The 27,927-nt window shown below is 37.9% G+C and overlaps 1 protein-coding gene across 1 annotated transcript in view; it reads left to right on the forward strand.

The window, feature by feature from the left end:
- Positions 1-21,018: 21,018 nt before the first annotated feature.
- Positions 21,019-27,927, forward strand: part of LOC117394210 (gamma-1-syntrophin-like) — a 110,304-nt gene continuing 103,395 nt past the window's right edge. The window contains exon 1 of the mRNA XM_059016740.1: positions 21,019-21,625. The gene's annotated coding sequence lies outside the window, so the exon portion shown is untranslated. The remainder of the gene's footprint in view (positions 21,626-27,927) is intronic.

Below are 27,927 nucleotides of genomic sequence, written 5' to 3' on the forward strand. Positions count from 1 at the left end.
TCCTTCAGGAATTGAAGATTTCATTGTGGAAGAATAGGACAATAGGGAAACTTAATGGGAAAATTCTCCAGAAGGCTGTGTGCCCATTCATTAAGGATTGTTAAGTATAAACCTATGATCTGCTCCTTTACACATTAACTCTCATTGCTTTCAATTTGGCTATGTTAAAACTATTTGAATAAGTAGAAGTTGTTAAGGTAACTAAGAATTAGATTAAATTATGTATTTACATGAAGATCTTTAAGTAATCTTGTTATTTTATAGACAAGTATGTTTAGACTGGGATGTTTAAGGTTGATAATAAGTAGATTTAGACTATAATTCTTGAGATTTATTTTTGACTTTTGATGTTATCTATTTTTTATTTTTTGTATTCAATAAACTGCTGCATTAATTAAACCCTCTTGTTGTCTGATTGTATTGCTCATTATAATTCCTCGATGTTATCAAACTTCTTCAATTGGAACTAATCAAATGCAACGTTGCATAAAATTATAGTTAAGCTACTGTTGTGGTACCTAACTTCTCACTCGTGTCCAGCACCCTTTTAGTAGCCATAATATGATGGTGTATTTCGCTGACATCTAAAGTGGGGGTAACATCTCATTTGCATACATCTCACTATTGGTTAGATAAGATCTGTTGGTAACAATCTGTGACGGTTAATCACATTATTATTATTATTATTTATTTCTTAGCTGACGCCCTTATCCAGGGCGACTTACAATTGTTACAAGATATCACATTATTTTTACATACAATTACCCATTTATACAGTTGGGTTTTTTTACTGGAGCAATCTAGGTAAAGTACCTTGCTCAAGGGTACAGCAGCAGTGTACCCACCGGGGATTGAACCCACGACCCTCCGGTCAAGAGTCCAGAGCCCTAACCACTACTCCACACTGCTGGCTGGTAAAATAACCAGGTCATAGTTTTTTATATCGTGTGTTAAATACCGCCCAGTAATTCTTTTTTAGTGACTGGCAATTACCACTAACCTTTTACAACTTAGGTTGTAAACTAATTGAAATAATCACTTTAAATGTACTTTTAGAAAAGTTATATGTTTTTGTTTTCTTTTGCAATTTAATAGTATATAAAGTAAAAAAAAAAAAAAAATTAATTCATTTTTCAAAGACTGGCCCACTTAGACGTCAATCTGGTTTCAATCTCCAATCAACAGTTAAGAAAAGGCTTAATGCAAAGCTTGTTTTAATGTTGTATTTATTACGCCAGCCAGAGACCCGCGCTTACAACTTAATAATCGATACCCGGGTAGTAAAAAGAGACCCGGGTCGGGTCGGGTAATTTAAAACGACGGGTACCTGTATAAAGGTAAGTCAAATATCTTTTAAATTAGGTCGAAAAGTACGTAAATTACACAATTCCTCGAGAAAACTGTCAAATTTAAAAATTCAAAATGTAGAAGTTGCAGAATTTAACAGTTAACTGGGAAACCTCCGATTTTCGAACTCGAAAAGCAACTTGACATTCATGACTCAGGAAAGCACACACTATTATATTGGAGCCTTCTAGTGTTGTGGGACACTTTCCAAGCACAACTCCGGGCACAACAGATTTAAACCCTAACTTTGATATCGTGTCACCAAAATGTGTTATGTGCAAAGCTTAGCAATGATCACTGAAAGGTAATTTTCGTGATCCAAGTCAGACTTACAACACATGAAAATCATGTTTCCTGTCTAAAGTATAACATTGTGTGGGGGGGGTATTTGTTTGTGAATAAAATCCAAAACTAGACAGATTGTTGTCTCCTTGAATTTTGCTATTATGTGACTTATTTTTTTTAGGTTGTGGATTTTCTTTTTTAAAAAGTCAGTTGTGTGCTGCTTCTGCTGTGTACCTGCTTTTGTGGTGTTTGTTTTTAAAATTGAGCTATCACAGGATAATAGAATGTTAATTAATTTAACATTCAATAAATGAATGGCACAGAGATTACACCTCCATAATATGACACAATGTTCGATATTAGAATTTTCAGAAAGAGATTTGAATTTGTTGTGTTAATCAAATCAATAGTGATAATTGATTTTAAGATTTGACACTGTTTGTTATATTGACTATCATTTCAGAAAGGAGAATCCACAATTGATGCTGAATGACCATTTATTGATTTACAGAAGGAAAACATGCCCCATGCAGATATGCAGGCCAGCAGTGTGGAGTAGTGGTTAGGGCTCTGGACTCTTGACCGGAGGGTCGTGGGTTCAATCCCAGTTGGGGGACACTGCTGCTGTACCCTTGAGCAAGGTACTTTACCTAGATTGCTCCAGTAAAAACCCAACTGTATAAGTGGGTAATTGTATGTAAAAATAATGTGTAAAAAATAATGTAATTGTATGTAAAAATAATGTGATATCTTATAACAATTGTAAGTCGCCCTGGATAAGGGCATCTGCTAAGAAATAAATAATGATAATATGCAATATGAAAACTTTTGGCCCATGGCCTTGTCCATAAAAGTTTGTTAGCCGCCTCTATGCCGGCAGAATATATGAGACCCGCCTTTCCCCTAAACAAGGCCGCAGCAAGGTGAAGGCAGGGGAGTGGAGGGAACCAAACAAAAACAATAAGGGGGGAAAACAAACTGGGCTTTTATAGCGCTGATGATTACGTTATTGATTAATGATGGGATTCTCCTATTCAGAAAAACAACAAGTTTCCATATATAAAATCACTTTCTTTCAAGACCTCAAAAGTGAGAATTCAATAAAAAAGGATACAACTGATCCCGCTACTTACTCACTTAAAGAGTAAGTAGTGGGATTCCGAAAAATATAGCTATATGCCCCACGTGTTGTTACAGCTGTTTAAATAATGCACCTGTCATTTTTATTTTCATTGTTAGCATCCTGACAACTTTTTACACTTATAACTTTAGTCTGTTTTAAAGCTTTTTTTCAAAATGTCCGCTAGTGTACTGGGTTTTGAGATCTGTCCTCTAAATCACTGCAAGAACAGTGATTACAAAAAACAACCCATAACAACAAGTCCTCTGGCTTTTCTTTTCTGTACCACATCCTCATATCATAAACATTCCAGTTTGAGATCACTTTTCACACTCAGATTACAGCTATGTCCAAAGACAACGCGTGTCTGCCCTCCACGTTAATAAATATAGTTTGTGAACTGGATGTCATATGCCAGCGCGATCACCCAAAACAGCGCAACAAAATCCAAGTTGTTGATGCCCTCTCAGAACTGACCAAATAAAATAGCAAATGAACGTATTGATTGTGTTTTATTTGTTTGCATCATTAATATTTAACACAACAGTAAATCCAACACAACTTAAAAGAAAGGAGAGCATCTCTGACAGCACGAGCCTCCTCAAATTGAAAAACAATTTGGTCAAGAGCAGTAAAGCACATAATTACCCAAGCAGGCACAGGGTATTTTGCTTTATTACAGCAGATTAGATTCACTCGTGTACCAGTTCTCTGCGCATGGAAGCCACATTTTCACAAAATGTCACTAGTAATCTTCAAAAACAGCACGAGTACTTTACGCATAGTTAATTTACATATCAACCCCCACCTTTCCCATTCATTTGCATGACGTCGAGTGAAAAGCCCGGTTTACTTGAGTAAAATAAACTGAGCGAATGGAAACCCAAAAAAGCATTTTACACGAGACATTTTTCTCGTGTAAATGTCTCGAGTTAAAAAAAAAAAAACTTGAAGAAGAACACTCCCTTCAACATCAGTCCTGAATGTAATTAATGATCCTTGGGATTAAGGAAGACATCATTGTTTTTTTAGGCAGAGGTTGCTCTTCACTGCATGTGAGGTGTGATGGGTGACCATTAAATGTAACGACACAAATTTAGACTTGTTAACAATCTGATCATGAGCATGAGTAATGAATTTAATATCATACACTGAATCTCCTTGGTCATCCTATTACAACAAGAACATATGGAACAGACATTCACTGAAAAGCTATTTCCTTGGATGACAGACAAAAAATAGAGGAAACATAATAACTGACATGAATTAAACAGTTTAACAGTGATTTTAAGAGACTGGCATTGCATGGTTTGGATAAAGCAAATGGGGCTCTGAGATTCTTTGTTTAATTTAGTTTTATGTTGTGAGGTCAATAAATAATTATCCATTTAAACAAAAGTACATGGGCAGCTAATCTTGAACCACCCAAGCAACTTGGAATTGTAGCATAGAGATAATTTACAGAGTTATTTTATTTATATTTGTTAACTGATTCAATATTATCAATACTGTATGGAAATGTGCCAGAGTACTTGCTTTCCATACAGGCAAATCAATACAGTACACGATACAGTCCAGGCTCTTGTCTTTTCATTGTAACCCAAATACTAGAGAACCTTTTGACTTTTTCAGGTCTTGAATATTTTAATTGACTTTATTATGCTCTATACAGTATACTGAGCTAAAAGATTATTTACTGGTTTTGAGATTTATTATGGTATTCCTTCTGAAATGTAGGGTTATGTCAGTGAAATAAATAAACAATAGCATCCCAGTGAATGGTCATGCAAGATATGATGACTTTTACTTCTTTTTTCCATAATCACACCCAGCATAAGGACAGACCTGTACGCAAGCTATCAATTTTGACTTCGTTTTGGCTGCACCTTATAGGGTGAAACTTAGGGTTATACCCAAAAAAATAAGGTACCTAAAAATAACTGCCAAAGGTCTTCTCAAAGAGAAAACAAACCATGTCATAGCTTAAGGTAGGACAATCGATCATCCCCTGGACCTGTAAAAATAAAGGCACCCGGAAAATTATTCTTCACTCTTACTATACCCCATCTGACTTTGGGAAAACAGAAACATTTACAGAGTTTACAAGATCAGGAAACGTTCCCAAAAGGTGTATTAACTGTCTTTGTTCCATTTTACATAGTGTTAAAATAATAGTGTGATTCATGGAAACAAAACATACCGGTAAATGCCTGGGCCAATTTGTCTTATACAAATTTGTGATTTGTATGTATTATTATAGAAATATGTTTGTATTATAAAAATGCTTTTTGGACAATCTAAAGAAATTTTAAACCTTATATATTTGGAAAAGAAAAAAATACTGTATTGCTATATCATATAGAAAATGATTACTTGTTTATTTTGCCGGAGTATAAAGTGTATGATACGGAACAGTTGTGGCGATGGTGTAGTTAAATGAAAAAATATCAACTCAGAATTTTATTTTTTTATTAAGAATAACAGAGAAAGATTCATGTTCCTAGCCTTTTACCACACATCACATGTGAGATGACATTTTAGTCTCATTGCATAAAAATAAATATCTACTATACTGATGTGCTAACTTAAAGTTAACCAAAGTGTTTTCAGTAGTTTTTTCAGTAGTGGAGCAAAATTACTAAATTCTTGTCATTTTACCCAGTGTTATTTTTTGTCTATTCTTGTCCATTTAGTTACTTTGACTTGGGTGTCACAATAACTCAATGTAACTGTTTCAGTTTTTTCTCAATTGAATACACTGTTTGTTTTAATCTTTAGGTTTGTATTAATGTTAGGATAAGGGTCAGTATACAAACTATTAAAGCTGTTGAAGTAAGGTTATAAGATGTATTCACCTTACCATGCCAAATTGTTTGTAGAAAAAGTGAAACAAAAAAGTTATTGTCAACTTAATAGTGAACCATAAGCAGCATCATTAGAGCAATTTCATTGCAGCATAATAGTGAAGTGACGCAAAATATTCAAAATATTTCTATTGAGTTTGAAATAGGAATTTAAAACTATGATTGAATCTCCTATTGAAAAAGCATTATTATTCAAAAAACACAAAACTTCTTTCAGAACCTTTAAAAATCCATTTACATACGAATACAGAACAGAGACAGGTAAAGCAAACAACATTTAGTGTATAACACAATTAGTTACGTTTAGCAGTGGATAGGGAATGCTTGTAGAGTAGATACTCAGGAAAAAATGGTATGTGTATTTATTGGAAAACATGTAATAATTAAAAACTGCTTGAATAACTAGGAATCCCATTTCATGTTAGATTATTGCAAAGCCAGTCTCCAGAGCAACAGATTTCCATATGAGAAATTAATTCACATGATTCATTAATCTAATGCATGAGCGTGACAAGTCTACCCAAGGCATGATCTCTTAACACTGACAGGCTACAGGTAGGTGAAAGTTACCTTATTTTTTACAACCTGAGGATGTTACAATGGGTCAGACTACATTTAAAATTCGATGAGACTTTTAGATATATGGCTACAACGACAGTTAACATCTAAAAAAGACAGGTCTGCTAAAATGTTCATCATGAATAAAAGGTCCTGATTATGGACCTCAGGGCTGCTGAAAAGCCTTAGGGGTCAGAGCACTGCTGCTGCCAAAGCATTGGTCAGTCTGTGCTGCCAAAGGACTGGGTTAAGGAAATGAAGCGACCAACTCTTATGACGACCATGTATATAATACAGGGTTGGGAGTTGCAATAATATATCAGGGTAAGGCTTGGTAGGACTACAAGATGTAGACTCAAAATAAAGGCTTAGTGTTGGATGGATATGAAGACTGAACTTTTTGAACTTGTCAGAATAATCATGGAAAATGCACACATCTTACTGTGTTTGTACCTTTGATTGAAGAATATCCTGTAGTAATTATTTTTATATGAGCATGAATAATTTGTTTGGTATGTTGTGTCTGCTACTCTATTGAATACAACTAAGTAAATATGCTATTTATACGTACTGAAAAAAAAAAAAAAAAAGCAACCAAACATGATCATGAAACCTATTGGGACCCCAATGTCTCACAGAGATAAATGGGAAGGAATTGTCAATATATTTCTGTAAGTAAAAGTAGACAGGCATCAGGATGGTAACCTAATCAAAGGTTGTTACACTCCATCAGTGTAAACTCCATGCCCAGAATTGCATTTCAGTATCAGGTTAGAAAACAACAGTGGTTGAAATAAACAGATCAGCACAGAAACAAGATCATTCTGAAACAGGTTAAATGGGATTAAGAATTTGCTGTTATTCTGACAATGATGCTAGATAAAGCACTGTCCATTTCAGAAATTACTAAAAGTCTATAACTTCTTTCAACAGTAGACAAATACCGAGCTTGTTTTTAGCTGTTTCCTGATGATACAATGAGGACATTATGGGGCATGGGGTTGGTGATGGTATGGTTTATACACTGCTGTGCAAAAGTCTTAGACATGTTACATTTTTCTACTCTGGTCTTTTTACAATAATAGCAATATATAGTTTCCAAACATTTCATAAACCTCAACAAAGTTGTTGTTTAGTAATTTTGTATTGTATGTGGGCTGTACATAACTGTATAATATGGCAGCTATAACACCCACAAATGAACCAGTTTTTTTAAATGACTGGCTTTTGACAAAATTGCTAAAAGTGGACACAAAGGGGTTGTGATTTTTAAACTGTCCACTTGACTGACATTTTAAATAACAAACAAAACTATATACTGTATTTTTGCATTTGGTAATATGAATTGTTTAAAAAATTTTAATTGGCAAAAATGTTTTGTTTTTACTAACCTTCTGTAGACCTTCTAATGTGCTGACACTGTATGAGAAGATCTGATGGTGCAGCTAGTGCAGATGGTTTGAGTTTATGGGCAGTGTTATTTTAATTATTTTTATGGACTTACTGTAGAATTACTGCTTCTATGCCTGTAAATAGCCTTTTTGCAGAGATTCTTTAGTACCGAGTATCTTATTTTACAGTATTTTGAAGAAACAGACATGGTGCTCAGACACGCACTGCACCAAACAAAACCTCAGCTGATTCAAGGTCTCTTCTGAATCAACTGTTATTATCAAGTAGACACACCTTATAAATGAGGCAGATGTCTTATTTCAAGAAATTAAATTGGTACTCTTTCATTTAGGCATACAGCTGCCGCAGACTGAAATGACCTACCGAAAGCTTTAAAAACATGTTTAAAAATGTTGTGTACAACTATCGGGAAAATGCTAATTTTATAATGAATGAATTCTAGAAAATGTGCTACAAATATAGCCAGCTGCTCTTAACATTGATGGAAGAACTGCACTGGGCTCATATTCCTTGTTTTCAGCTGCTGCAAGCATAATTTATGTTTAAACTTATATTTTACTAATTGATTTTGGAGGATTATTTTACTTAGCAAGATCCGTATCTGCTTAACTTCACAAAGGTGTCATTTGGAACAGTGTGAAACGTTCTGGTCATTGGAATACATGCAGGAAATATTTGAAAAAATTAGAACTTGTTAAAATATATATATTTGGCAAATTCAGTATAGTATGAATATTTTCTTCACTCCATATACTTTCAGTTGCTACATTGTGTTTGTGCTCCCAAACACCATCATTTGCATATAGATGCTAGTTGTGTCACTTCCTCCACTAGAGAGACTGAGGTCTGTTTACCAATCTCGTACCGTTGGACTCCCAGTTTAATATTCCCTGATATTGCTTGACACCCAATGGAATAAAACAGGACAGATTTAAAATTAATTAAACAAGATCCTGGTGGCATGTGAAAACCAGGCATTATAAGATCTCTGCACTCCATCATAGAATAGTTAATATTATGCATAAAATGTGCGCCGAGCCACAATATACAAGTTATATAAATGATGTAGTGTTACTGCATGCAAGTGCTTACTTTGTGCAAACTGTAAATTACTCAAATCTCCCATACCACACATACTATCTAAGTATCTATAATGTTTAATTATTTAATAAAACATATTACTACATACAGTACATGTCAAATCTCACCATGTATCAGGTAAAAATCCATTGACTTATCAATGAATTACATTTTACCACCTCAACATGAATATTTTCTGTCTGCTTATGTCCTATATAAAGATATACACCTTGTACGTACAACTCACATTCTATTACAATCACATTCAATAACCAGCTGTAACTACCACCAACATGTAAGGGAAATGTTCATAACTTGAAAATGATCGCCATGTATTCATAATGCATTCCGAAGGAATATAATAGGAATAAGCCATATTCAATTGCTACTTCTTTTTTAATTTATAATATGTATTTGGCTGATTTGCTTGCTTGAAAATGCTGTTGTTTTGTAATTAGGTCATTTTGAATTCTTGAGGAAAAAGGTGAAGGACTATCACTGCACAGTGGTAACGCAGAAGTGCCTTAAATTAAAATGGAATCTCAGCGTCAGTTTAGCTCTACGGATAAAAGAACATGCTTGCAACTAGGAGACATACCACATGTTATGTCAGAGCTAACATTAGCTTATTGACCCTGAGGAGATTTTATACTTGACATCTGCCAAGTAAAAGTCGATATTGATCTATAATTCAATTGTATCTAATACGAATCACACTAGAGAAGGGTTCCCTTAAGGCCACCGACCCCACATCTTATTTGGTAAAAGACTATTTGAATAGAATGCTAAAAGCTGACATGTTCTTGGTAGTTAAAAGCCTTTATTTCATTTCCTTTTGATTATGTTTTTCTTGAGAAAAATGTAATTGTCTATACAATATACACATAAGCTGTTATATTTAAGCAATAGAACACGCAGAAGATGGGTTTTACCATCTAGTAAGGCCCACCTCCTCTTTTAAATGCCAGAGGCAATGGTAAAGCCCTCTTTATGAGGATTCTATTGCTATTAGAGAACGGATATGTTAAAAAATTACAATTCAATTTTTTTATCATCAGGCAGAAAACAAGTAAAATACATGCATATTGTATTTACATATTTTCCGGAGGACTGATTTAAAACAATGATTACACATTCAAGGTCTTTTAACAGAGATTAATACATCATATTGACCAATCAGTTAAAGGAAATATCTGATCCATTTTCTAATCTGTGTTCACTTATGTTAAATACCTAACTTTAGTTTAAAAGGTTATTACCTCATATATATCAGTTGCAATGTAATTTGAGGGGTGTCCTGGAAAAACTTGATAACCTACATTTCAATTTTCTTTAGAATTGTCTTTAGTAGGAGGATGTGTGGATGTAGGAGGCAGTGTGGTCCAGTGGTTAAAGAAACGGGTTTGTAACCAGGAGGTTCAAATCCCACCTCACCCACTGCCTCATTGTGTGACCCTGAGCAAGTCACTTAACCTCCTTGTGCTCTGTCTTTCAGGTGAGACATAATGTAAGTGACTCTGCAGCTGATGCATAGTTCTTTTCCAAAATACACTGATGGTGGTATTAAGCAAAATTATTTGAATCTAAAATGAAGAATATCAAATTTGTCCAGGACACCCCTTGTTTAGTCTGCCCCATAATGTAAATAGTTTCCAACTGGGACTTTGGAAGCAACAGTAGAAGGTCAGTTTAGCAGATGGTGATCCCAAAACAGTATAGAGAGGGTTACCGTAGAGTAGTAGGTTCCTGGAGCAGGACATCTCGTATAGTGGGACTAGCGCTCGCCATTTTGTGTGGCAACCTTTTATTTTTAGCTTTGTTTTCTTTTTGTTTCTTTATTAAATGTGACACCAGGGCTACATGTGTGGTATTTGCTTCTTCCCCTGGCTGGAATTCACATTGCTGTTTGAATTGCCGTTGAAATAGGTAAGTGGATTGTAGTTTATTTTTTAGAATCGTTGCTTGCTTAGGTAAGCAGCCTTCACAAACTGTGTTGGGGTGTGTTAAATTGATGCAAATTTAGTGTAAAGTAAACAGCGATTAGCTTTCTATTGTCCTCTAACTAAGGGACATGTGTGTCAGTCCTGTGGTGTCCTACACATATATTGAGAGCTATAACCCTGCAATTATTTAGTTTTGAAAAGCATCTCTCCAACCCCACCCACTCTGCCGAATTTCTTCATCTGCTTCACTCCTTCAATTTCTCTCTCTCTCCATTTCCTCCTACCCACAAAGCTGGCTGTAAACTGGACCTCACCTTCTCCAGGGCCTGCTGCCCCTCCACCCTCTCTGTCACACCTCTGGACCTCTCTGATCACTATTCCATCTCTTTTTCTCCGTCTCTTCTCTCTCTCTCCCTACTCCCCCTACCACCACTGTCACCTCCCGCCGTAACCTCTGCTCACTCTCCCCTTCTGTCCTTACCACCACCTCTCTCTCTCACCTCCCTTCTATCGACTCCTTCTCCCAACTCTCTGTAGACTCTTCTCCTCCCTCACCTCCTCCCTTGACTCCCTCTGTCCCCTAATTTCCCAACCTTCCCACCCCTACCCTCCCCAACCCTGGCTCTCCTCTGTGCTCTACTTGGCAAGAACCGAACTGCACTCTGCTGAAAAGAAATGGAAGAGAACCAAACTCCCTGCTTCTCCTCTACTCTATCCTCTGCTAAACGCTCCTAATTCCAATCTATTATCCAATCCTCCACTAACAACCCCTGGAAACTATTCTCTACCTTCTCCTCCCTCCTCAACCCTCCCCCCACCTTCTCTCTCCTCTATCTCCTCTGACAACTTTGCCTCTTTCATCTCCTCTAAAATTTCTGACATTCACAAACTCTTTAACACCTCTCCCTCCCCCCACCCCCTCCCGCTCCAACCCCAACACCCTCTGTCTCCCCTACTAACTCACTCTCCTTCTCCTCCTTCTCTCCTCTCCCAGACTTTGATCTCTCCTCCCTCCTCCAGGGCCACAAACCCACCACGTGCACCTTGGACCCCCTCACCACTCACCTCTTTCAATCTGCCGCTCCTGCTCTACTCCCCTTCATCTCCTCCCTTCTCAACACCTCTCTTCTCTCTGGCCTCTTTCCTTCTGCCTTTAAACAAGTCCCTATCACCCCTCCCCTCCTCAAAAAACATACCCTCGACCCCACCTCCCTCCAGAATTACCGTCCTGTCTCCCTCTTATCCTTCTTCTCTAAAACTCTCGAGCGGGCAGTACACCGCCAGCTCTCTGCTTTCCTGTCTAACCATTCTTTGCTCGACCCACTCCAATCTGGTTTCCGCTCTGCTCACTCCACTGAAACTGCTCTCCTGTCTGTCACTAACTCGCTAAACTCTGCCCATGATGCCTCTCTCTTCTCTGTCCTAATTCTCCTTGATCTCTCTGCTGCCTTTGACACTGTCGATCACTCTATTCTCCTATCTTCTCTCGCTGACCTGGAAATCTCTGGCACTGCTCTGGCCTGGTTCTCTTCCTACCTCTCCGACCGCACCAACCAGGTAACCTGGCATGGCTCAACCTCCGCACCTCACCCTCTCTCAACATGAGTCCCCGAAGGATCAGTCTTGGGTCCTCTCCTGTTCTCTCTCTACACCCGCTCCCTGGGCCCCCTCATCACATCATATGGTTTCTCATACCATTTCTATGCTGATGATGCTCAGATCTCCCTCTCCTTCCCTCCCTCTGACCCCACCACCCCCTCCCATATCTCTACCTGTCTGTCTGCTATCTCCTCCTGGATGCACTCGCATCACCTCAAACTCTAAATCTGACCTCCTTTTCTTCCCCTCCTCATCTTCCCCCTCCTCTGCTCTCTCTATCTCCATTCCTCTGGAATCTACCCCGCTCTATCCCTCCTCCTCAGCCAAGAAGCTTGGAGTAACCCTGGACACCTGCCTCTCCTACTCCAAGCACATCTCCACTCTAGAACGCACCTGCCGTTTCTTCCTCAGCAACATACAAAGAATCCGACCCTTCCTCACCAACTAATCCACGCAACTCCTCATCCAGGCCCTGGTACTCTCCTGCCTAGACTACTGCAACTCCCTCCTGGCCGGCCTCCCTGTGTCCGCCACCCATCCGCTGCAGCTCATCCAGAACTCCGCTGCTCGCCTGGTGTTCACTCTGCCTCACTTCTCCCACGCTGCTCCACTGCTCCACTCACTCCACTGGCTCCCGATCACCGCTCGTATCCATTTCAAGACTCTTGTACTTGCCTACCGATGCCTTGACCAGACTGCACCCAGCTACCTCCAGACCCTCATCTCTCCCTACACCCCCACTCGACCTCTCCGCTCCGCCTACAGTAGAAGACTGGCCGTACCTCCTCTATGCTCCCCTGCCTCCAGAGCCTGCTCCTTCTCCACCCTCGCGCCGCAGTGGTGGAATGACCTTCCTACGGATGTCAGGACTGCCCAGTTCCTGACCACCTTCCGGCGCCTCCTCAAGACACACCTCTTCAGACAACACCTGTAAAACTCAAGTCTTCTCTTCTGGACAATATATCACTCTGCCTTTAATGCACTTTAAATTGCACTTATCTCCTCCCTATATTACTGTATTTAATCCTGCACTTAATCCAATCTGTAGTATTTTGTATTTCACTTGCACTCCTACCTAACCCTGATGTAACTATCAACACTGTTATCTGCTCTTGAATTGCCCTGATATCAAATCGTACTGTGTTTTGTATTTTCTCTTACTAGGACTGAAGTCATTGTATTTTGTATCTTGCTCTTAATTGTACTGTAATTCTTGATATGTATTTTATTTTGTATATAACTGTAAGTTGCCCTGGGTAAGGGTGTCTGTTAATAAATAAATAAATAAATAAATAAATAAATAAATACCTAGGGTTAGACTCGAGGGTGAACGCAGGTGAACCCGTCCACCCACTTTTTTTTTTTTGGGGGGGGGGGAGTTCAATTTTTCATTACGATTGTATTTTAACAAAAATCAATGAATAAAATATAAAATACTATATGAAATGCATCCCCCACCATAAATAACTTCAAATTGCATCAATTTTCCGTGCAGCCTTCTGTATGAGTCTTGACAAAGTGAACATGCCCCCCCTCACACACATACCAATAAGAAATAGAACAGTTCATTTTTTTATCTTCGTCAACAACCGTAAAACCGCCATCGTGTATTTTATGAACGTTAGAATATTTAAGTGTTACGACCATTAATATACAATGAAGGGAGGAGGAGTATAGAAGATTTTTTTGTTCCTGTCGGTAAGACGATAGTGACACAATCATATGCTTTTTGTATATTTTGTAAGGCATAGTTAAAGTTATCAATTTTATTCAACAGGCCTCCGTTTTGTTTTTTTAGTTTTTTTTGTTCTCCGCTATTACTAAATTTTTTTTAGTAATTTGTGATTTGCATAGCAGGATTTAGGGGAGTTGTGTTTAACAGTAAGAGGTTCGTTTTTTTATGTAGCAAGAAATAATGATGTGTCCTCGTCCCTGTATTATTAATTGTGTCCTTTTGAGAACTGAATATTGTATTTGGGAGGATTTTTTTTTTTTGGTATATTGTGTTCTGTATTCTGTCAAAGGATAACAGTATTATTTGTTTTACTCTTGTGTCCACACTGCTTTTAACATTATGTGGTAGTAGAATTACCTCTGCTCTCACTTTACAGTTAACTTGTATGACATACTTACCAAACCAAACAGTATGTAAAATAATAGATTTTTTTTTAATGTTTAAACAGTTGCATAGTAATCATTATTGTTCAAATTGTTCCATGTTGGTGTATTGGATCAGATATAGCTTGCATTTTTAAAATTGATCAATTTTGTTGACTTTGTTAATCTGGCCCTGCTTACATGGGATCAACTGGGTAGAGAAATAGTTAATCCGCCCTGAAGAGAGCTGTAAATTTGATTAACAAAATAGTCACCTGGATCAGTGGGTCCTTGGGATGCGTATCCTGCTTCGTACTTTACAGTCCACTCACTATTTTCTGTAGGAGTCTAACCCTGAAAATGCCATTGCTGGTACCCTAGTGTCAACACCAATGCTCTGTGTCTGCCGCATGACTATTCAGTGATGAACCACACATGTAACACATCACCCTGTTACACAAATCATCTGAAGCAGGCTTGACACACACTGCAAGGAGCAGCTGCATTGGGTCATCTGTGTAGTAATCTACCTGCTTTGTGGATTTTTAGATCCAGTGCTGTCTTTTTCAAGCCCTAGCAGTAAGACAACAACTAGAAGTTGAAACCAGTTCAGCACATTACTTTTGTCCATGATCCTTGTGTCTTACACAACAAAGCAATAAAAATGGCATGTGGCATCTGAGTAAATGCATCAAAGCAAGTCATGTTCTTTGTTCTTGGTCAGATACAGTATTCTTAAAGACCTTAAAGAGATTCATACGCAATGTCCAGATGTATAGAAAAATGTTCCTTTAGCAAAAGAAAAAGACAACTGCCCTTAAAAATCCATCAGTACCACAATGCCTTTTGGGAGATAGATTCCCCTATTGATCTGTAGTGTCTGAAGGACAGCAAAATAAATCATACCAATATTCTAGCGGTAAATGATCACTTCACTAAATGATCACAGACTGTCCCCTGTGCTAAATGGACAGCCAAACAAATGGCCACAAAATTGTTTTGTAAGTGTTTCCCCAAAAGATTAATGCAAAGTAATGGAACCTGACTGAAGCTTCTAATTTGTATATTGATGTTGATGATGTAGAGAAGGCTAAAAATAACAGGATGCACAATTCCCTTGCTTTTTAGCCTAGTCTGTTTACCCTTTATGTGTCTCTCCATATTTATGTGTGGCCAGTAATGTCTGCACTGTAATACTGTCATGTTTAATTTAGATATAATGATACTTGCTTTTCAAAGAAAGTGCCGCATATTAAAAGTGACCTTTTACTTGACTTGAGAAATTAAATGTGTGTCTGTTGTTTTATGGAGGGATTATGGTGATGTAACCAAGAGAGCAGCATAAACCTTACCACTGTAATGTCAGATGCTTCCAGGCTTTTTATTTGAGCTACCCATTCCAGTCATCACTGTAATCCCTGACACTTTACAGTCAAACTATATTATAATTCACAGTTGTACTTACTTATTGAGCTGTGGTAGAGTTCAGCAAAGGGTCAATGTTTAGCCCCTCCTACTGATATAGCTGCTACACACAACACAGGATTACAAATTGCACTGGAGATCCTGTTTTGGTTTACAGATTTGCCTGACAAGTTAAAAGGGGTTTGCCTCCAACTGCCTAACCCCACAGTTAGTCAATGTACTGAGGTAACTATATTATTACAGTATGCAACTGTGTCCTTATCAAAGCCCAGACAAAGTACTTTACACACATTCAACTGTTTTAGTGTGGGCATTATTTATTTAACTAAAAAGTGACTGTCTTCCATCATTACTTCGTCTCATGCCTCAGAACGCCCCGGGGCGTCCGCATATTCGACGTATACAGAGGGCCTGTCGGGCCTTATTGCATACATATATCACATATCACAAATCAACCAATCACAGCGAAGTATATGCCAAAATTCCAGTAGATCTTATCCTGTGTACTGATGTCATCCCATGTAAGAACATAAGAACATAAGAAAGTTTACAAACAAGAGAGACCATTCAGCCCATCTTACTCGTTTGGTTGTTAGTAGTTTATTAATACCAGAATCTCATCAAGCAGCTTCTTGAATGATCCCAGGGCGTCAGCTTCAACAACATTACTGGGGAGTTGCTTCCAGACCCTCACAATTCACAATAAAAAAGTGCCTCGTATTTTCTGTTCTGAATGACCCTTTATTTAATCTCCATTTGTGACCCCTTGACCTTGTTTCTTTTTTCATGTCGAAAAAGTCCCCAGGGTCGACACTGTCTGTACCTTTTATGATTTTGAATGCTTGACTCAGATCACAGCGTAGTCTTCTTTGTTCAAGACTGAATAGATTCAATCCTTTTAGCCTGTCTGCATACGACATGCCTTTCTAATGCATTGTAAAGTTTTAACATTACTTCCCTTGATTTAAATTCAACACTTCTCACAATATATCCGAGCATCTTGTTGGCCTTTTTTATAGCTTCCCCACATTGTCTTGATGAAGACATTTCTGAGTCAACATAAACTCCTAGGTCTTTTTCATAGATTCCTTCTTCAATTTCAGTATCTCCCATATGATATTTATAATGCACATTTTTATTGCCTGCGTGCAGTACTTTACACTTATACACTTTTCTCTATTAAATGTCATTTGCCATGTGTCTGCCCAGTTCTGAATGCTGTCTAGATCATTTTGAATGACGTTTGCTGCTGCAACAGTGTTTGCCACTCCTACTATTTTTGTGTCGTCTGCAAATTTAACAAGTTTGCTTACTATACCACAATCTAAATCATGAATGTAGATTAGGAATAGCAGAGGACCTACTACTGATCCCTGTGGTACACCACTGGTTACCTCGCTCCATTTTGAGGTTTCTCCTCTAATCAGTACTTTCTGTTTTCTAGATGTTAACCACTCCCTAATCCATGTGCATGCATTTCCTTGAATCCCTACTGCATTCAGTTTGAGAATTAATCTTTTATGCGGGACTTTGTGAAAAGCTTTCTGGAAATCTAAATAAACCATGTCGCATGCTTTGCAATTATCCATTGTCAATGTTGCATCCTCAAAAAAATGAAGCAGGTTAGTTAGACATGATCTCCCTTTCCTAAAACCATGCTGACTGTCTCCCAGGATATTGTTCCCATATAGGTAATTTTCCATTTTGGATCTTATTATAGTTTCCATAAGTTTACATATAATAGAATATAATGTACAGAATGTCACACCTAATTCTAATGTTCAAGATAAATAAATAAATAAACACACACATACAGTACCTTGTACCTTTTGTAAAATGTATCATCCTATTAACTTCACTCTTTCTTTAAATTTGGATGAACTTGACAACATTTTCTCTTATTTCAACTTCATTTCACACAGTTTGAGCAGCCAGAACCGCTTTGCTTCGTTTCATGGTACTCTCCCCTAAACTGCACAAGACAACATCTCTTATACAACAAGAAACACTACACATGATGTATTAACTTATAATATAATTCAAGTATTGAAAAGTAATGATTAAAAATAAATTGTAAATAGAAAATAACCTACATGTGTCCTCAAACACCAATACAGCTTTGTAATCTTTTTTTAATTGATTTTTCAGATAACCAGAAAAAAAGAAACAATGATTACAGCACATTAGGTCAGGAAAAACAACAGATTTTATTATCTTATCTGACAGTACAATAGTACAATATGTGATAGTTTCTTATCACTGAGATACGTTTCACCCCAGCAGTTTCTGCCATTGAATGTCGTACATTTGAAGAATATATTTTCAGGGGAAGTATTTTAGAACAGTACCTAATGCATGAGTCACATGCCCACTTATATATCTTGTTCGTTTTCATTTGGCTGATGTTTCTAAAATGGTAATGAGCTGTTTTTTTTGTTTTTAAAGCAGGGGTATTTATTCAGGCAGCAGTAAAGAATGTCACAGTATGTGATGTGATAAAGCATGCAGTAACATTGGGAAAAGTATATGCATGAGGCAAGCACTGTTTCACTTTATGGTAAGTCTCCCTAACAGAAAAGTATAAAAAGTACTATTATAATACCAAAGCATTACCAATGAATAGCCATTCTCAGCAAAGGGAAAACACTGGTTAGGGAAAACAAATATTAGAACAGTTGTCCTGATAAAACAGCAACCCAACCCCAACCCTACTGCATGTATTGGTTCAAAACATCATCATAAAAAACAGGAAAATATATACCTGTGGTATTGCTTGTTTTACCACTGGTGGTCAAAATTATGGGGACACCTGTAAATCTTACTGAAATCCAACAAAGAAAGGGAAAATATACATAAGCCATTGACTTATGCAAAAGGTTATTTTCCATTTCAAAAGGAAATATACCAGTGGATACATTGTACTGACATTTTACCTCAGTTTCTCTTACCCCTTGCAACAGAGTGTACAGTCCCTGCTAAGTCAAAAGGCTACAGACAGCTTTCAGAACCTGAACTATTTGAGACAAAAGAGCATTGTGAAAATCTGGGTTCTTTTAAATGGTGAGCCAAAAAGAGTGTAGAGGAGGAGTGTACAGTAAGGGAGTTACCAAGGCTGCAAGGAAGGAAATCAAATATGATGATCATGTAGCCATACTTACCCTTCACAAGGAAGGGTATTACATAAGATAAATTGCAAGAAAAGTAAATGTTTCACTTAATGGAGTGCAGACCACAATCAACAGATACAGAAACATTGGTAGCTATGTAAACAAAAGTGGCCGAGGCAGAAAGAGGAAAACAACTAAAAGTGAAGACAGATTGATTGTTGAAAGTCCAAGGCTAATCATTTCCTAACCAGCACTCAACCTGCTGCTGAGTTCAATTCCACATCAGAAGTCACCATGGAAACAGTAAAGAGACGTCTTTGAGAAGCTGGTATGATGGCGAGAGTTGCAGCTTGATAACCTTTGTTTAGATGAGGAAACTGTCAAAAACGCCTAGAATGCCCCCTAAACCATAAAGATTGGTCAAAAGAGAAAAGGAGAAGAGTGTTCTAGACACACACACATCTGCCTTAAAAACATTTAAAGGTCTATGATCTTTTTATGATGTTTGACTTACTTTGAGCTTGCATGGAGACAGAAGGTGTGAGACTGACATTTCAACAGTTGAATACAGTATGCTATTGAGCAGGTAGGGTCAGCTTAGTTAAATGGTCAATCTAACATGATTTGTTAGAAAATGTAATCAGGAGGCAACTAAGACTTTCTAAGCAGCATGAAAGCCAGGTAATGTATAAAAAGACGAGTGAAACTAAATACTGCAGCAATAGAACTCAGAAGTACCCAAAGGAATGGTAGCTGTGTAAATTAAAGTAATAAGTTACCTGATATCATTCATAAAAATAGGTAGGTTAATTGCATATGTCCATATTTTTAAACATCCGTTCGTGTAATATCACATTAAAATTTCTAACTACATAAACGGTAGTGTTGGTTAGACATTAAAACATGTTTTATGGACACATACTGTACATTCCCGAGTGGCGAATCCGGCAGGATGCGTCGCCAGTCCGAGTCCAGGCTATTCCAGGGGGCGCCGCCCGGGGGGAGGGAGGGTTAGGTTGGCCAGGGTGTCCTCGGCTCACCACGCACCAGTGACCCCTGTAGTCTGGCCGGGCCCCTGCGGGCTTGCCTGTAAGCTACCCGATAGCAGCGTTGTCCTCCGACGCTGTAGCTCTTGGGTGGCTGCATGGTGAGTCCGCAGTGTGAAAAAAAGCTGTCGACTGACAGCACACGCTTCGGAGGGCAGCGTGTGTTTGTCTTCGCCCTCCCAACTCAGCGCAGGGGTGGTAGCGGTGATCTTAAAAAAATAATTGGCAATTCCAAATTGGGAGAAAATAATAAAAATAATTGGCAACGACTAAATTAAAAAAAAAAAACAAAACTTGTAGCTTTTGCTCTTGAATACATGTTAGCAATAGTTATAGTGCCAGTACGGTCCCAGAACGCCAATGAACCCTGCTATATAAATAATCAAAACTACACTGAAAGTTAGGGGACCACCTGCATTATATATACATTACAAGATCATCTGTGTTGCAAAATCAGACATACCTGCAGTATTTGTTTACATTCATATTTAAGGTCAAGCGTCACTTTCCACTTTTTTTTATAATCATTCCAATCTGTTTGTTTCGACCACACATAAGTATATGTTTGACAAATGATCCGTTTAATACATCTTAAAGTGCTGTTAAAAACAATTTAAACTGAAATATGACCATGCCTTCACACAGTAATCTACTGCATCTATCTTTGTATTATTAATGCACATATAGGTACACTTTTTCTAGAGAACAGCCTATGAACCACTAGCCATTATGACAGGATGCATTATTTTAAAAAGTACAATTTTCCTAAATAAATTATATCATAAATAACCAATCACTATAGTATGCATTTATCACGGTGTGGGTAAGCAGATCGTAAGTGACCGGTATTAAAGGTTTAAGGGTAGCCCGGATCACATATATGTCACAGTCGTTGTCTTTTTTGCATATGCTAAGACTGGATTAGATAACAAACAGTATAAACACATTTCGTAAATACACATTCAGGTCGTTGCTTAATTCCCACGTTTTATTTGTAATATCATGTTCGTTTTAAATAGGACCCCATCACCACGTTTACTTAAGTAAGGTCTCCTTTGCTTCAAACTGCAGCACTTGTCTGCTGTTAATGCTCCCCATTCTCAAAACGAACTCTCTCTGCAGTAAAAACCTGCATACATAGTGAAGCCGTCACATCGTTTTGGAATATTCTTTGCTTGGTGTTACATTTGAGTACCGGCATGTTAAAAAGCTGAGGGGCAAAGGAAGTTTATCAATAAATTACGAGCACAACACATAAACCAAATGATCAGGACACGTGTGGGAGAGAGAAAACCCTTACACATTTTCATCCCGTTAGTGTTATCTATGTTCTGGGGTTTCATTTAGTCACTTCAGCACCACCAAGAACAGACAGCGACTATCGCCCTGGGAGCTTGAAAAATGTGCAGCCTGTTTGTATTTCACCTGGATCTTACTGGAAATCTACTCTAGCGAAAGCATACAATCCATTTCATAAGTAGAAAATACAATTTGTGCTTAGTTTCTCATTTTAGTACTGAAAATTGTACTTTCCGTGGTCGCTTCAGACAGTTACTGCTGCTGCTGCTGTGTTTAGAATATGGACATCCTGATCGGAAGCGATTTACTGGACATTTCCCAAAACACATTATCAGGAGAAGAATAAGCAAGGAATCCAGTTACGTGGATTGAAATGATTTGTGAATTATAACAGAGGAAAGAAACGAGAGATTCTTAAATCATACCACCTGTTACAAAAAAGGTAAGCCATTTATGTTTTGCTTATATTGTATACGTTTGATATTGCTCTATAGTCCATTAATTTAGAAAACTGAATATTGCATGGGATGAGCAGCGAAGCCCATCTAATTATATACTATGCATAACCTAATCGAAAATAAAATGTTATCTATAGTCAATGTGTGTTTATTACCTTCACCAGGGTTTAAAACTTACAGTACAAGTGAAATATCTTTAGTCAGAGTACTGTGGTCTTAGTTTCAGAAACGTACACACGCTATGGATAACTGACTAGATCGAATAGATCTCAGTCCAAATAAATAAACTAAGCAAAGTAGCAAGGCGTTTCGTCAAAACAACTCAGTATTCTCATTGTAATAATGTAAATTAATCGTGTTTAAATGTAACATCAAATTTATGGTTGTTAATATGTGCTTGGAAGTTTAAAAAAAAAAAAAATCTAGTGTAGTTTAAGCTTTAGAGTTGGAGAATCAAACTCGTAACAATGCAGTATAATGGTTCTGATTGCAATTCACATATTCAGCAAAATAAGGACTGCAACAAACGATTTTCAAAGAGCTTAAAAGATAGGTTCGAGGCAACGTTTTTGACCTGCATACGTGTTTAATATAGCTTGCGCTTTATGTCAAAAGTAATTATTTTAAAAAACGTTATTTTGAAAGGGTCATGATAAGAACTCGGAACCTAACTAAATAACAAACAAACTTACAACCAAAAAAATTATAATAAAATAAAATAAAATAAATCCACCACTGATAATAAACTAATTTGTGGGTTAGACTTTAAAACGTGTTTTATGGACACATGTTGTACATTTAAACCTGGTAGCATGAATGCTTTGTTACCTACTCATTGGGTTACTGTTTACAGAATACTAGAAGGCACTGTAAGTGCTGAAACACTGGAAGACAGTAAACAAAAGAAAATCTGTATCTTTCACACCGTGATTACATTTTAACAATAATTATCGTGTGTTTACAATACACTTTCCTTAATAAGGTAACCTGAAGTATTTGTAATTCTACACTTGACATCATTTGCAGGTAGATGTTGTGTACTGTGTGTACAGTAGGCTACACATCAACATTCACAAAACGTAACAAACAAGCAATGGAATTCTATAAGTTCTAGTATAATTATACTTATAATTAGCTTTGGTTAAAATCTTTTATTTATGTTCAGCAAATCTCCAGATTGAAAAGTTGGATTAGATGCCAATTTGGAAATTGTCTTTTCTATCATCATTAATCCTATATAAATTAACTTTTAATAGCTATACTTTTGCTTTGGTTTGCTGGAAGAAAAACACATTAAGATAATTAAATTATGGTCCATTGCCAGTTGTAGTCTGTTTATTTAGAGGCAAAAGTATATAACAAGACATGTTTCTAAAAAAATAATAAGATGGCTTTGATTGCTTTGTCTAATTATAAGCAGAATCCCTCTATTACTGCCATCAAATGGTCTTCATTGAAAGCTGGACCTAATAGAGGGAGATTGTCAGACTGTTTTCAAATTAAAAGGGTCTGACAAATATTGACCACAATGGTGAGCTGATCTATATCTGGAGCTGGTCATAAGGAGTGAGTCAATTCAACTGGCAGTAAACTTAAGCAAGATTTGGCTAGCACCACCAAGTCGGGGCACTTTGCTGTATTATTGTACTTGTTACTGTTTGTTTTGCAGGTAAATGGTTGCATATACAGCAACAAATTACACTATGTAACACAATTTTTGTTCCTGGGTAGTAAGTGTTATTTCCTAATTGCTTATGCCTCAAAAGTATAGAAAATGGCTATTATTCCCCACAAACTTGCTTTTGTGACCAGGACAGTGATAGTTTGAAATTTACCTATTTCCAATGAGAAAACGGGCGAATTTGTGTCTTTTCGTTCACATAAAGTCAGAAAAAAACAACATATGAATCCAAATTAACATGTATTTATACTAAAGTAATACAAAAATGACTACAAAAGATTTAGAAGTGAGTAGTTTTTCAGGATTTACGATTATACTGTAAATCACTTTCACGAATCAGCCCCCAAATGTAGTCTCTCATCATGTTCTCGTTATACTGTCCTTGGTAGCGGCGTTCAAAGTCCAGTATATCCTGGTGGAAGCGCTCGCCTTGCTCCTCCGAGTACACTCCCATGTTCTCCTTGAATTTATCAAGATGAGCATCAAGGATATGGACTTTTATCAAGGATGAGGGACATCCTACAGCCCATTGTGCCATAGTTCTTCACCAGAGTCTCAACCAGTTCTACATAGTTTTCGGCCTTGTGATTGATCAGGAAGCCCCGAACCACTGCGACAAAGCTGTTCCAAGCCGCTTTCTCCTTACTAGTGAGCTTCTTGGGGAATTCATTGCACTCCAGGATCTTCTTTATCTGTGGTCCGACGAAGACACTGGCTTTGACCTTTGCCTCAGACAGCTTAGGGAAGAAGTCTTGAAGGTACTTGAAGGCTGCCGACTCCTTATCTAGAGCTCTGACAAATTGTTTCATAAGGCCCCATTTGATGTGCAGTGGTGGCATCAGCACCTTCCGGGTGTCCACCAGTAGCTCCCACTTGACATTGTTCCTCCCCACAGAGAACTCGGTCCGCTGTGGCCAGTCCCGCCTGTGGTAGTGCGCCTTGGTGTCCCTGCTGTCCCAAAGGCAAAGATAGCAGGGAAACTTGGTAAAACCGCCTTGGAGACCCATCAGGAATGCCACCATTTTGAATTCTCCTATGACCTCCCAGCTGTACTCATCATACTTCAAGGCGTCCAGCAAGGTCTTGATGCTGTTGTAATCCTCTTTGAGGTGCACCGAGTGAGCCAGGGGAAGAGGCGGGTACTTGTTACCATTATGGAGCAGCACGGCTTTGAGGCTCCTGGATGAGCTGTCAATGAAGAGGCGCCACTCATTCAGGCGATTGGTTACAGGCGATTCTGAGTGCCTCGAACAGACTGGTCACATTGTGGCAGAAGCAGAGCCCATCTTGACGGGTGAAGAAGCTGGAAAAAGGTTGGTGACGCTTCCTCTGATCTGCGACTTGCACACTTTCATCCAACAAGTTCCACTGCTTGAGCCTAGACGTCAAAAGCTCGGCATTGGACTTGGTGAGACCAAGATCTCTAATCAAGTCGTTGAGGTCTTTTTGGTTGGGGTAGTATGGGTTTCTCTCCTCAGCTCCACCTCTGAAATTGTCATCTGGATCTACAACGTCTTCCTCGCTCTCTGACTTGCTGCTCTCTTCTAAAGACGGCTGCTCTCTCTCCGGAGGAGTGGGTACGGGGAGTTCATGGCAGTGTGGCACCAGTGCGATGGATGAAGGAAGGTCTGGATACGTGATAGCAGGTGCATTCTTGCCAGTCCGACATTTGGAAGGGTCCACCATGCAGAAGTAGCAGTTGCTTGAGTGGTCAGTGGGTTCCCGCCAAATTCTTGGGATAGCGAACTTCATGGTTCTCTTTTCCCCTCTGTACCATCCTACAAAAATACATTTATTTCACCCATGACTAATGTGTAAGAGATTCTCGCAACATTTTCCATATATGATATATTTTTTCAATAACATTGAAAATTGTAAAACATTTTAAAATTAAAAACTTTTACAATTTAAAAAATGTTAACAAATTTTATAACATAAAATTCCGAGCAACAATTGTCCATCTTACCTTCCAGGGTTTTTTTGCAGTGCTCGCAGGTGAAATGAGGTGCCCAGGGTTTGTCTTGATCCCCGACAGGCATGCCGAAATATGCCTTGTAGGCCTCACACATCTTAGCAGATGCTTCCACGGAGTACTTTTTCGCTCTTGTCTTGATAAATTGGCCTCAGACATAGCAAAATGTGTCTGCCGGATGCTTGCAGCCTCTTGATGCCATCTCAGAAAAATGCAGATATGTATCCACTTAGGCAGCTGGAACTAAACTGAACTGGTGGGCTTAAGGCCCCTGTATTTATACTACTATTTATATTACTGGAAAGTTCTAGAAAGTTCTAGAAGTTACTCCAAGTTTACTCAGCACTGAATCTATCTGCAATGTTCTGGAAAATAGGTAAATTTCAAACGAAACAGTAGTACAACACAGATTTTTATTTTATTTTTTTCTGCCCTGGCTGTCTTCACCTGCCTTTTCACATGTTACCGCCTTGTTTCCTCCCCTTCAAAATGTCACAAATACCAGCTGGGGATTGGTCAACATCTGTTTTCATGTTGCTTTCGGCGGTCCCTCATACTCCTGCAAAACTTCTCTCCGCTCATTTCCTGGATTAGAAATGGCTAGTTTTGGTTTCGCGATAAAGAAAATGCGATATGGAAACTAGTGATATTATCACATAAACACGGTCAGGGTTTGATTTGGTCCGACCCACAGTTAGAATTATTTAGTATGTATAAACCAAGCTGTTGTTTGTGGGACTGTGGAAGGGTAGCGTTGCAGTCAAGGCTAGCGAGCAGCAGGAATAGCAGATGATTGCAGTTCAGCACGTTGGAGTGCACTTTTCTTTACAACAAACTAAATGTTCCAACAAAACAATTAAACAAATAAACACCCAAGCTAAGGCTACCCTGGTGCACTAGCCAGGACTGCAATCTGCTGCTCTGGCCTGTATTATACAAATGAGTTGAGAGCTCATTAGCTAAGGCGCTGCCTCCAAGCTCCTCCTTGGCAATTCATTATCCAATTTGATGACTACTTTCTCACATGTTCTTTTTTAAAGTTCCCTCCAATCAGGTCAAACTAGTCCAGTCACATTCTCTCTTGTCTGCTTGTTGGAGGGAAACCCGACACAGTGCATGGATTTGAACAAAAAAATCCTGCATTACACAAACACAATATTTATATTTGCAAATACTATTTCTACACAATACATGAAATTTACAGACCTTTGCCCTGCTACTTTGACTATGAGGCAATTTTATCAGCTTCTTTACCTGGATTTTCCTTGTTTTATCAACACATTCTCTCTGGCAGCATATAGATATGTAAATGAACTGAGATGTGACAAAACCACTGGGTGCTGAAATCACCAAATGACAATACTTTTTAAATCATGAATGAGTCAGCTTGTGATTATTTATAGGATATGTGATGGTTCTAAGTGAGCAATGCAAAAATAATCAATGCGTGATAAAAGATACAACCACTAAAAATAGGAGATTAATTTCGTAATATGGAGCAGACATAAAGTTTAGTACTAAAGATGAGATTTGTCGCAAACACTCAGCTATATCAAAAGTCCTTGGAAGTCAAGGTGTTAAACTCATTTCTGATTCCAGATAAAATTATAGAAATGGGATGTCAGTTTTTTTACAAGGGTAGGGTATGTTTTTGCAGATAAGGAATGTCTCTGCAAAGGTGAAAACATTGATGAAACTGGGGCACAGTGGGGAGGGAGGGTCAATAACCCAACGTTTACTGAAGTATTTGGTACTGGTACAATTCCCTTGAGGTAGTGCGGGATTGCTTTATTGTTGGTCAGATTTATATTCAGGTAGTAATCCTTGGCAATTAGCCAGGTATAAATATAGATTCCGTAATATTTAAAATACTCGTGATGGTATGTGTAAATGGCAGAGACTGAATGCAAAATTAGTTTAATGGTAATTGGTATTCAGTAGTGTTTTGAAATGCTTCTTGGGAAACGGGGGGGTATTCAGGAACCAGTTACAGAGTTATATATAGTAAGAGCATACGTGATCTATTGAAGAATATTAGGAACTGTATTAGTTGAAGTAGGATACCCTTGCATGTCAGTGGGCTGTTTTTATTATTTTTATTATTATTATTATTATTATTATTATTATTATTATTATTATTATTATTATTATTATTATTTATTTCTTAGCAGACGCCCTTATCCAGGGTGACTTAAAATTGTTACAAGATATCACATTATTTTTACATACAATTATCCATTTATACAGTTGGGTTTTTACTGGAGCAATCTAGGTAAAGTACCTTGCTCAATGGTACAGCAGCAGTGTCCCCCACCTGGGATTGAATCCACGACCCTCCGGACAAGAGTCCAGAGCCCTAACCACTACTCCACACTGCTGCCACCTTTATCAATATCAGTCCAAAGATTTCTTATTAAAGATGGTCTAAGGACACTTTCTGGGCTTATTTTGACTGCTATGTAATTGCACTCCTTTGCACACCATAGCACATAAGCAGCTATCTATGTTTAAACATGTTCATATGTGGAAAAAGGCATATTTGCAACTATCTGTTTTAATATAGATTAACAGATCAACATTTCTGTGATTTGCAGCATATATTATTATGTATGAAAAAACATATTTATACTGTA

This window comes from Acipenser ruthenus, chromosome 3 (genome assembly GCF_902713425.1).
Source record: "Acipenser ruthenus chromosome 3, fAciRut3.2 maternal haplotype, whole genome shotgun sequence".
NCBI lineage: Eukaryota > Metazoa > Chordata > Actinopteri > Acipenseriformes > Acipenseridae > Acipenser > Acipenser ruthenus.